This window comes from Zingiber officinale, chromosome 6A (genome assembly GCF_018446385.1).
Source record: "Zingiber officinale cultivar Zhangliang chromosome 6A, Zo_v1.1, whole genome shotgun sequence".
Classification (NCBI taxonomy): domain Eukaryota; kingdom Viridiplantae; phylum Streptophyta; class Magnoliopsida; order Zingiberales; family Zingiberaceae; genus Zingiber; species Zingiber officinale.
The window spans coordinates 79937861-79951024 of record NC_055997.1 but is presented as its reverse complement, the minus strand read 5'-3'; the positions used below and the strand labels follow the sequence as shown (position 1 = coordinate 79951024).

Below are 13164 nucleotides of genomic sequence, written 5' to 3'. Positions count from 1 at the left end.
TTTTAGGAATTTTTAAAAAATAAAAATATTCCAATAATTGGAACTGAAAATGTCTTTGATTAATTCTACTAGGTAATTTATAAAAATGTCTTTTTTTATTTTTGTTTGTAGCTTAGCTATGTATTTATCTATGTGAATTACCAAATTTCTGCAATAATTTATTTGATTTAAAACTTTTTGCACCAACATACTATCAAATTTGTACAGCTAATATAATTTTTATAAATCTAACATCAACTATATCTATAGAATTAGTTTAAGAAAAGTATAATATAAGCTAGCATAAGAGTGTCAATTCAGATAGATTGAATGAATTTAGATTGAATTGAAGATTTTATAAAAAATTCTCAATGTAAACTTGATTCGAACCCGAATACTTCGACCAACTTGAAGAACTTAATTAAAAAATATTTTTTTTTATTATTTTTTCTATAATTTATTATTTTTATCTCAATACTTTATCATTATTATACGAAATCCATGATGGATCCTCGATTCAAGTCTTCAAGTACATAGGTCCATAATTTTTCAAATCCAATAAAAACATCTTATTCTTAGTCATAGATACATTAGTAATAAGATTAGAATCTTGATTTCTTAGCCAAAATATATGATCATTCAAATGAATCTTTCCAAAAGTTGATCAATACTTAAGATATTGTTAGTCAATTTTAGAACATAATAAACATTACAAAAAGACTTTATAACGATCATTCTTTATTTCAAGAAGAAATATACCTTTGCCTTCAATTTTTACTTTTGTGTTGTCTCCAAAGTTTACAGAGACTTTCTTGTTTGTATCAAACTCCACATATTTACTTTCTCACCCGTCATACGATAGCTAGCTCCTTTATAAAGGTACAATGTGTTTGTTTTTCCAATAGAGTCATCCTTGAGTGCAAGAAACAAGGATTGATAGATTCACATCATCTTTCTTGTTTTCCATTAGATTTGCTTCTTCATTTTCCATGTTTGATTGACACTCCAAAGAACAATATCCAAACTTGTGACAAGAATAATATTCAATATGAAATTTATTTCTTCTATCATCATACCTCAAATAGTTACGTCTTTCTCTTGCTCTTTCACGACCTCTTGCAAATGTTTGATTTTTTTTTTTATTAAACTAAGAGGGTTGCTCATCTCTCCCTTGACCATGGGCATGTTCCAAACCTCGTCCTTTGCCTCGTCCTTGGCCTCTACCTTTACTAGAGACACCTCATTTGGTCTTTAAATTGGTGTTTGTTTGTAATACATGTTCTAAGTGCTCTTGCTTTCCACGATTCATCCTTTCTTCATGAACTCGTAATGATCTATTTAATTCATCAATGGTCATGATCTCTAAATATTTGGACTCTTCAATTGCAACAACATGATTAAGCTTTGTGCTAAGAAAGTATAGTATCTTCTCAATTCCTGAACGTCAAACATGGTTTCTCCAAATATCTCTATTTGATTGATAATAAAAAGCAATTCAAACTCACCCTTAGAGTTTGAAGTCACACCTTCTTCACCTTGTCTACTCCCATACTAGAGTTATGAAGTGTCTCTCATGCTTTCTTTGATATTGTCTCATTGGCTATGTTCTTAAGAAATCAATGTCTCATTGGCTATTTTCTTGATGGTAAGAGCACATTGATTTCTCTCTTCTTTTTTTTTTTTCTCCGAAGCATCCTTTTGGTTTTAAGATACAATTGCCACATCTAAGCACTCTTCAAAGTCATTTTCAACAATATCTCATATTCCTCGTGATCCAAGAATAACCTTCATTCTAAGTGATCAATTCTTATAGTTGAGTTTGGTAAGTTGTGGATATTGGAAAGAAAAGGATTTTGATGTCATTGGCTTTAATATTACTTTGTTGGAAGGCGATGGCCTCTCAAATAGCTTTCAAGGAAGAGAAGAGAAGTTTTAGTATAAAGACTTGTATTATAAAAATGACTTGTCTTGCAACTTTATATTACATGAATATTTATACTACTCAATAGAAACTCCTAGTCCATGCATCATTAATTTGATACATAAACCTATTCTATCTAGATACATGATTTCCAAGATTCATTGCCACATGATTTCCAAGATTCATGTCTTACTTTTTTCATGTACATCAAACATTTATTATGGTGCATGTATTCAATTTTAATTCAACTTCTTATAGTAATCAAGTCAAGCCGAGTCTCAAATGAATTAAGCAATTGAAATGATTGTTCAAGCTTGACTTAATTTTTTTTTTACGAACTTGAGCTAGGCTTAAGCTTAGTTCATTTATATGTGATTGAGCTTTTAGTTCAAGTCTGTTTGAAAATTGTATAACTTTAATCTTGTTTGATTAATTATTAAGTTTGATAATACTATCTTATTTGTTCATTTTAAAAGTTTCTTTATTTATTTACCATGTTGATGAGGGTTTTTATTGATGAACATGTTTCACAATATTTGTTCATGAGTATTGTTCATGAACAATTGACAATCCTTATTCATAAACATTAATAAGATAAACACATATGTGTTCATGTTTGTTAATTTAATTGACTTTAAATATATTAAACGAATATAAATAAACTCTTACTAAATTAAACACCAAACTTACTCTTGAACATTGGATTCATTTACAACCATCATAATCTACAGTAGCAAAGAATACAATAAAATTCAAATGAACTTCCATAATTCTTTTTTTTTAAATGTAACTATTTCTTATTCGTCTTGCCAATTTGCTATAAAGAATCACAAATTTAGCTGGCATCATCATATTAGTGAACTAAATAAATTTAAATCTGTTTTCAAAATTGCTTTCCACTTTGAAAATTTGTTTTGAAAACTTTTTTTTTTAAATCTGTTTTGAAAATTGCTTTCCACTTTGAAAACCATTACTTAAGTGCTTTGAACTTTATTTACTTATGACACTTTTAAATACTCTCAAAATTCTTAGCTTGTGTTTGAAAATTTTCTCAAAATTATTTTGAGAACCCCATTTTAAAAATCCTTCCGAAATACTTTGTAAAATGTTTTTTAAAAAATAGGTTGAATATACCTTTATTTTTTTAATATTTTATTTTGGAAACTAGGTTATATAATTTTCTCATAGTTTACTTTGAAAAATTATCTTTCAAATCTTGCTTCCCAGATTACTTTGCATAATATGCTTTGAAAAGTCACTTTAAACAATTACTTTGCAAAATTTGCTTTGAAAATTCCGCGCTTTACAAATTTCTTTGAAAATGTTTCCAAAATTATTTTTTGTTGACAAATTTATTTGAAAACACTTTTGTGAAATGTTTTGAAAAACTCTAAAGTCTTTGAAATTTTTGCAAATACCTGAAATTTTTCTTGAAAAATTCATTGGAAAATATTTGAAAAATATTTTGAAATTACCTTTAAATTATTTTCGCAAATGGATTGTAAAATCACTTCAAAATATTACTTTACAAAACTCGTTTTAAAAAGTGACTTGAAAAATCACTTAAAATTTTCCTCCTTGAAATAGACCTGAATATCTTTAGTGCTTGATAAATTTACTTAGTTTGTTTGTATATTTAATATTTTTTATGACTTACTTGCATAGTTTTTGCTGAATGCTAAAGAGAGAGGGTAAGAGTTTAAGTAAGAAAAAGTAAGAAAATAAGAAAGTCTGAAAAACTTAAGAAAATAATAGGCGTCGATCTAACTTAGAGTTTCAACGAAACTCAAAGGTATGACCGAACATTTTGGAAACTGTCAAATATTACTCTTCTTTACATATTATTGCTTGTAGGATTAACTTTGTGTTGTAGAAAAACAAAGTCTAGAAAAGGAGCTCCAAGCACCTGAAGCTTGTCTAGCCACCCGAAGCTTGTCTAGGGTCCTGGAGGTTCGGGCGCCCGAAGGTGCTCCAGGCACCTGGATAGGTGGATAGGGACCCGGACGATGGGCTGGAGTGGCCTGCTATGACTGACCAATCCAAGTAAGTGGTCAAGTGCCTGGACTGGTCCGGGCACCCAGTGTAACGCCCACCCCTCTGCTAAGGGCGGGGTTACTTGAAAACATACATGCATATTAATCTATTTCTAAAGCAGCGGAAGTATTTATTAAAATATTCTTTTATATTTTTTTTTCTTATTTTTTTTTTTGACACCAATAACAAATTATCTAACTATTTATAATCATATGAGTATGTTAAACATAATTTGAATTTTAAAAAGTCATGATATCAATTTCCAACATAAGCATGAATAAGTATTATGTAAGCATGCAAAACATTAACATAAGATAGACATAGTTCATATCAAGCATAAATTAACATAAGTAGATCTTTTCCTTAGTCGAGCCACTACCATACACATCTCTTGCCCCTCCTGCCGCTCCCTTAGTTTATCCATCCTTTTCCTTTATCTGCGGTACAAGGAAAGTAACTATAAGCGCACAGGCTTAGTAAGATCCTTTCCTACTCACAAAAATCATGTATCATAGCATAATCACATAAGCACATAGCATGGAGACATAACATCTAAAACATCATATCATGTAAAAGAGTATCATAACATATCATATCATTCTACAAACAAATCATCATGTCATATCATATCATAAAAGAGCATCATGTCATATCATATCATATCGTAAAAGAGGATCATGTCATATCATATCATATTATAAAAGTATATGCAAGATGTCTTTCAAAAACATGCGTCATGTCATGTGCAAGATGTCTTTAAAATAATATCATATAATACTTAAATATAATCTCAACATGAGGGCACGACTATGTACCACATAACATAAATGCGCGCAATCCCTAGGACGGGGTAGCTAATCCCGAACCTACTAGGGAACTAGGTCCGTACTACGTCCGTCGACCTAGGGGCGAACTAAGGAGCTCATCCCTTGGACATTAAGGTCCGGTACAAGCCACATAAAAAAGTAAAGTAGCATGTCATATTTACTTATCATATCATGAAGAGTACTCTTAGTCCCAACTAATAGGGAAGCAACTCTTAGGCCTTTACTTGTTATATCATAAAGAGTGCTCTTAGTCCCAACTAATAGGGAAGCATCTCCTAGGCTTTTACTTATCATATCATAAAGCATGCATACTTGAGCATATAGTCCATCATAAGAGTCATTATCATGCATGATTCATAAGCATACATAAATGAGCATATGACATATCATAGGGAAACATAATCATGCATGGGAAAAAAAACATTTAACTAGCATCTCCTAATTCATATTATAGCATGTGAGACACATAGTACATCATAATTAGGTTTCTAACCCTAATTCCATGAAGTGGCCGAAACATGCAAGGTATTGTCCTAGGTTACAAGTAACATAAAAGCATATGAACCATAAACCAATTTCATAATACTTATCATAAAGAACATCATGAGCATGTTTAGTTTAGGTTCTAAGCTTCCTAGGTCTTTAAATCCTATTATGGCCGAAACTTGCCAAGCCTAACCCTAGGTTACAAGTAACATAAAAACATATGAACCCTAAACCAATTTCATAATACTTATCATAAAGAACATCATGAGTATGTTTAGTTTAGGTTCTAAGTTTCCTAGGTCTTTAAATCCTATTATGGCCGAAACTTGCCAAGCCTAACCCTAGGTTACAAGTAACATAAAAGCATATGAACCCTAAACCAATTTCATAATACTTATCATAAAGAACATCATGAACATGTTTAGTTTATGTTCTATGCTTCCTAGGTCTTTTAATCTTGTTATGGCCGAAACTTGTCAAACATGAATCTAGGTTACAAACAACATAAAAACATGTGAACCCTAAACCAACTTCATAACACTTATCATAAAGAACATCATGAACATGTTTAGTTTAGGTTCTAAGCTTCCTAGGTCTTTTAATCATGTTATGGCCGAATGTTTAGGGAGCATGAAACTAAGTCTAAGCAATATACAAGCATAAGAATATCAATCTAACTTCATGTCATATCATAAGGAAAACCATGAGCATATTAGATTTGATTTTAAGCTTTCTTAGACCCTTAATATCATCATGGCCGAAACCCTAAGTGGGATGCATTTAGGTTCCAAGCAACATACAAGTATGAAAAACACTAAGAAATCTTCATACCATATCATAAAGAAAGTCGTGAGCATGACAGACTAAATTTTAAACTCTCCTAGGCCTTCATTCCTATCATGGCCGAAACCCTAAAACCCTAAAGTGGCGTGGATTTAGGTTCCAAGCAACATACAAGTATGAAAAACACTAAGAAATCTCCATACTATATCATAAAGAAAGTCATGAGCATGATAGACTAAATTTTAAACTCTCCTAGGCCTTCATTTCTATCATGGCCGAAATCTACTAGGCATAGATCTATGTTACAAGCAACATAAAAACATTAGAATTCTAAACATAACTCATAACCTAAATTACATATCATAAGGGACATCGTATGCATATTTAGTTAGGTCTTAAGCTTTTCTAGGTCTTCTTTTCATGCCTTGGCCGAAAGTTTAAAGAACATGAATCTAAGTTCTAAGCAACGTACAAACATAAGAACACTAAAATAATCTCCTATCATAGGGTACATATATCATAAGAAACATAGTGAGCATGTTTAGTTTAGGTCTTAAGCTTCCTTAAGTTTTTGTACTTTGGTGGCCGAAAGTTTCAAGAAGCAACCCTAGGTTTTTAAGCAATCTAAACTCATGGAAAAACACATGAACAACTTGTACCACAGGTGAGGGGATACTTACTTCCTCTTGCTTTGTTTTTCTTAAAAAGAAGGTACCCTTGTGAAGAGGAAGAAGAAAGCTTCTCCTCCTAGTTCTCCTTTTTTGCTTCTCTTGCTTGTAAGGAGGAGATCTTGAGGACTTCTTCTTGTGAATTAGTTTTCTTAGGGAGAAAACCTTAGCTTGGATTTAGAAATGGAAGAGGGAAGAGTTCTAGGTCTCGGTGGAGGAGGAAGAAGGAGAAAGAAGGAGGAGGAAGAAGAAGGAGAAAGAAGGAGGAGGAAGAAGAAGGAGGAAGAAGTAGCCAAACTTTCTTTCCATTCTCTTCTCTCATTCCTATTTATTCTCAATGAGGATGAAAAATGTCCCAATTCATCCCCTTGATTCCTCTATTCCCTCACCCTCATTCATTCCCACGAAAAATAGAAAGAGGAAAGGAGAAAAAGACAACTTGTCTTTGTCTTTTGCTTGCTTCTTCTCTTAACCAAGAGAAAGAGGAGGAAAGCTACTTGACTTTATCTTGCTCTCTTACTTAATCATACTCTTACTTTTAACTACAATTTTCATTTTTTGCTATTCATATATCATTCATAACTCTAGTGGTTATCATACACCAATTTAGCTTTATCTATTATGAGGGGTTCATGGTTCAAGCCTTAACTTTTTTTTCTTTTTATTTCTTTTTGGTTCTATTTCCATTTCTCTTTTATTCTAAAAGAGAACACCCATATGTATAGCTTAAATATTTCGTGGGTGTTACACCCGAAGGTGGATAAAGTTTACAGGATAAACTTTCGATGAGGTGCATCCATGTTAGCTCACTCCAGGCGCCTAGGGGTGGTTCTAGATACCTGAAGAGGTCCTATATAAAGGCCTTTGAGTAGCAACTTCATATCATCAATCACTCTGACTTTTGTTCTCACGCGCTGCTTTAAGAAGCTCTGCATGAGATCGAAAAGCTGCTCTGACAACTAATACTAAAGCTTAGACTCTACTTGTTGTCGATACATTTTATTTTATTACATTGTACCTAAATTGTTATAATATTTTTGAGCTTATAGTGATTGCTCAATAAAAGCACTCAACGAGTACGAGCCTTGAATTAGAAGTCGTCAAAGGCTCGAAACCAAGTAAAACTACTTGTGTTAGTGCTCCTTCTTTCATTCATTTATTTTTCGTTGTGTATTCTTGTGTTTTTTGGAAAAGCAATGAACGCTATTCACCCTTCTAGCGTCTTTTCGATCCTACAAGTGGTATCAAAATTGGTGTATTTTTTATTTTTTATTTTTTATTTTTTATTTTTTATTTTTTACCATTAGTCGGAATTGGTGAAATCTATTAGTTCCGGTGCGGTCAGCAAGAGGGTGTGAATTGCCTGTAGAAATAAAAATAACCCCTTTCTCATGCTTTAAACTTTGATTAGTAAGCATAAATAATTTAAGTAAAAATAAACTGAACAACTAAATAAAAAAGAGGCGAGGAATTACTTGGTTACAACCTAGGTGGTTGTTATCCAAGACTTTGAAAGTGCTCCACTAGAAAACTCCTTTGTTGAAGGCAGAGTAGCCTCTTATAGATGTTGACAACTCACAAGAAAGACTAGAAGTGATTACAAGATTTGTAGTTCAATTATTGTATAATTTTTAGTTTCAGAGGTCTTTTTATAGCCTCTAGAAAAACCTATCTGTTGCTTAGAGGTGCCTCCAAGAGGATCTAGGGCGCCTCCAAGAAGATAAACTTTTATCCTCAACTCAACGATTGCTGCTAATAGATATGCTCGGTTGAAGGCACCTTCAATGAGCTCAAAGACACCTTCGCACTGTTCATGTGAGGTGCCTCTCAAGCCATTGGAGGCACCTTCGATGAAGCAGATCAACCTTCTAGATGAATGTGCAAGGGCGCCTCCAAGCCTCTTGAAGGTGCCTTCCAGGAAGCAGATCAACCTCCATGTTGATCTTGTTCACGTAAGTGATGCTTCGGTTTACCGGAGTTAAGCTGACCTAAACCTAACTCTGACTTTCTCCTCGAGCAGACTTCCTCTCCGACTTCTCGTCCCATGAACGTTGTGCATGTCCTTTTTGTCCACCAGTATACTCTTCTACAACACCTCGTCCCTCGAATGCACCGAGCCTGTTGACTCCCTTCCAATGTCATCCTTCTCATTTGCTGTGTCTTTTGCTTGACTTCTTGTGTTTCTCAGCTCCTGCACACTTAGACGCAAGACATCAAATACAAACAGGACCTAACTTAACTTGGTTGACCACATCAAAATTATCATAAGGTACTTACAATCTTCTCCTTTTTGATGTACATCAACTCGAGTTAAAGTTAGGGTTAAAACAAAATATAATAAATAAATAAGTGAAGAAAATTTCAATGACACTAATTATTTTGCAAATCAGTATAGGAATAAATTTTCAATTATTCTACCTCCTCCTTAACTTATACTTATTTCTCCCCCTTTGATCACATCAAAAAATAGGAAAAAAAAAAAATAAATAGTTAGAAAATTTGAAAGTGTTTATAGGGGTACATAACAAGAATTGCTAGTAAGCTAATATTTTTCAATAATAATTTTTAAAAGTATTCTATTTTTACTAATTAATCTTCTATTTTGATTAAAAAAATAATTTAAAAATTTGTTTTAAAAAATCCTAAAAAATTTTATCCCACTTAAACAAAATAAGCTAGATCAGTACAAAAATTTTCATAAAAAGTTATTATTTAATCTAACATAAATGATTTATTTTAGTAAAGTAACCTAATTTTTAAAAATAAATATTTAAAAATATATTTTCAACTCTAAAAATTCTATTAATTTTTCTGAATATGTAAAAAAAATTGTTTAATGGCAAAAAAAAAAAAAATTTAAAGTGTCCAAGTTTCTATATTCTTGAATTTTAAATATTTTAAATTAATTTTTTAGAAAATAATTTATAAATTTTTTATTATTTATCATAAAATTATGGAAAAAATTTCTCTCAATAGAGACACTCTATTAGTCTAAAACTTTTGAATAGAAAATTTAAATAAAATATTATTAAAAATAATTTCTAAGTCAAATAATTTCAACGAACGTATATGCATACACCACAATGCAAATTTTCAATCAATAATGCAACTTCAACAACATATACCCATCATGTGTATACTTAACATCAATATACATAATCAGCATGCTAATCGAATAAATCAGACATCCCTATGATACAAACTACATGTGTATGTATATGTTACAGAGTTCAGATAACAACAGTCGAGATTGTATCGAATTAAACTATATTGCATCCAAGGTCAAACAAAAGTGACAAGCAGGAAAGCAACAAATATACAAATTTAAGGTAATAACAACCTAAACATCCAAATATAGTCATGCTTTAAAGTTCAAAGAACTAAATAGAAAGCAAGAAAGAAATACCCGCATCGATATATCTCGTATCAACAGAACCACTCACGTCATGTGGCTCGTCACGTATCAAGGTCCTGTATCATATAATGTATCAAAATATATACATATATTACGATGTATAAATCGTGTATTAAAAGAAATAGCTATCCCTAATGCATCAGTTAACCCTAGATAATGTCCCCTTCTATTAATTAAATTAAAACCACTTCTCCTTTCATAACTGTTCAAAATGGAATAACCCTAATATTCCATAATCAATTGGATTAGGCTCAAATATGATTCACTTTTAAATCCTTACCGATACTCATAGTTTCCAATCCAAAATCCCTAATCTAATATCAACAGGGAATACAACAATACCTACTAGTAAATTTAAGCAAAACAAAACCCTACAACCCATTAGAAACTCTTATCAAGTAGCTTACTGATCAGAAAACCAGAAGTATACACTAGAAAAATGTTTACCTTGAGGTTTTGACAACAAATTCCGAATCTCACAGCCAACAAGACTCCTACCTACTGCTATCAAGAACCCTTACACCAAATCTTTCCAGAATCAGTCCAGAAAGCAATTGTATAGCAAAGAATTTACTGGAAACCTAACAAACAGAACCTCACTCACCTCAAACAAACCTCCACCTCTTCACAAAGACTTCAACAGCTACAAGAAGTGTAGAAGTAAAGATCAATAGAGGAGAAATCCACCAATTAGCTGATCTTATGCCACCCACTAATCCAGATCAGAAAGAATGCCACAATGGAGATCCATTAGACAAGATCTTTGAAGCTGTATGATTCTAGAAGAAGCATACCTCAATTGGTTGCCTCCAAGTGGTATCACCCGATCTAATCCAGTTGGTGTAGAGATGTGGATCACTCTCCAGTGAACAGATCGAGGAGGAGGAACGAGGAGATCGATCGGCGGGGAACTACGCGAATCAACTCCCCCGTCGTGCCCTAGACGTCGAGCTGCTGCCGACCGCGAGCAAGAACGGTCGAAGAGTCGACCACTCAGCCAGAGATGGCTGGTACTGTCGAGATCCGACGACGCTTTCCCTCCGATGACGCGACGAAGCCGAGATTGCAGGTGGAGAAGGCTCTCCGTCGATGTCGGGTTGTCCGTGCACGAGAGAGAAAGAGGAAGAAGAGAGGAAGATTGGGTCGGTAATAAGTTTGGGTGAGGGGTGAAGCCCGATTATATAATCCACTTAGGGTTAAGGAAATTAAATCCTAGATAACTCCTCAATCAAACCTAATAATGTGTATCTATTTAAACAAGCTCTTTCTCGCTCGATATGTTCATCCCCTTAAATCACTCATACGAGTTCCATTTAAATCCAGAAAAATTTTTAAAAATTCTTAAAAATTCCCACATGGTTATTTCTTTAACAACACTTATTATTATTATTATTATTATTATTATTATTATTATTTATTTTGCATATCTTACATTCTCCTCCACTAATAAAAATTTGGTCCCCAAATTTACGACTACCCACTAATTTTTGAGGTTGAGAGTGATTTATTTGGTTTATTTTGATTTATGTAGTAAATTTTATTTTTTGTTACATACTGATTGAGTCCTACTTAAGTGGTTAGACACGCTTTCGAAATCCAAGCTTTAGTTAATTTTGAATTTTTGGTTATCATTAAAATTGATTTAAATGTAAAGTTGGACTTGTATCCAAGTTTGATTTTATTGTACACAACCCTTTGGGATCCAAGTATCATATTCAGATACTTGGATCTTGATGTAAACTTTTTCAACTGTTCTTTTAACTCTTCAACTTGACTTTTCAAGATAGAATTTCTTCCTCAAGATTTGTAGCTTGAGTGAATTTTCTATCTTGAACTTGGTCAGTTGATGAGATCAAGCTTAGTTGTTCCTTAAAGATGTTATTTTCCTTAAGGAGTTTAGCGTGTTCCTCAATTTTTATTAACTTTTTGTTTAGGCAAGAAATAATTTTTTAAAAAAATTGTAGTATAATTAAATGTTACCCTAGTTGGTTCATCTAAACCAGATGCAGATTCGTTGCTCATCCCGTATTCTGATTCTTGATCTAATTCACCTCCGGTTGTCATCAGTGCGAGGTAACTAGCTTGCTTCAGTTCATCTGCTCTCGATCCGTCCGAGGTCCCAAGTCACTTTTAGTGTCTTCTTTTGCTTCTTGATCTTATCTTCGTTCGGGCATTCGTGTTTGAAGTGCCCCTTCTTGTTATAGCCGTAGCACATGATGTTCGCCTTCGGTTATTGGATGCCGACTTGGACATCCTTTTTATGTTGTGTTTGGTGAAGCTTTTCTTGCATCTGGCAAACACCTTCCTTATTATGTTCACCAGTTACTCTTCTTCGTTTGATTTTGACTAGGGTTCAGTTTCTGTTTTGGGTTTATCTCCCTTCGAAGTGCCTACAAGAAATACAATTCCTTTCTTGACCTTTGGGTCGCTAGTTTGTTCATGCAACTCTAATTCACAAAATAATTTATCTAGTTTTAATTTAGAGAGGTTCCTCGAAATTTTATAGACATCTATGATCGATGCCCATAGTGAGTTTCGAGGGAACGAATTTAGAGCATACCTGATAATGTTGTCATTCTCGAGTTAATGTCCAATCATGTGCAGGTCGTTGAGGATATCCTTTATCCTTATGTGTAGTTGGCTTAGGGTTTCTCCATCCTGTATTTTAATATTAAATACAAAATTCAACAAAAGATCACGTTTCGTTACCCTTGAGTCAGTAGTCCCTTCGTGTAGCTCGACTAACTTGTCCCATAACTCCTTTACGTTCTCATGTAGGCCAACTCGGTTGAGTTATTCTTTCATGAGTCCGCATTGGATTGTGTTCAACGCTTTTGAGACAATTTGAGCTTTCTTCTTATCTTCTAGACTCCATCTTTCATGATCGAGTGGTACTTTTGTTGCTTTATCTATAGGCGCTTGGTACCCTCGTCAAATAGTGAACCATTGCTTAATGCCCATCTTTAAGTAGACTTCCATCCTCTTCTTCCAATAAAAAAATTATTTCCGTTAAAGAGAGGAGGATGAGCGGTGTTGAATCTCTTAAGTTGG

General features: G+C 33.1%; 1 long non-coding RNA gene across 1 annotated transcript; it reads right to left on the bottom strand.

Annotated features, from left to right (window-relative positions):
• Positions 1-4165: 4165 nt before the first annotated feature.
• LOC121996690 lies at positions 4166-11285 on the bottom strand. Its single transcript, XR_006116140.1, has 5 exons — positions 10908-11285; positions 10718-10825; positions 10561-10629; positions 10105-10169; positions 4166-4371 (listed from the first exon to the last, which is right to left on the bottom strand). It is a non-coding gene; the product is annotated as an uncharacterized LOC121996690 (long non-coding RNA).
• Between the last annotated feature and the right edge of the window lie 1879 nt (positions 11286-13164).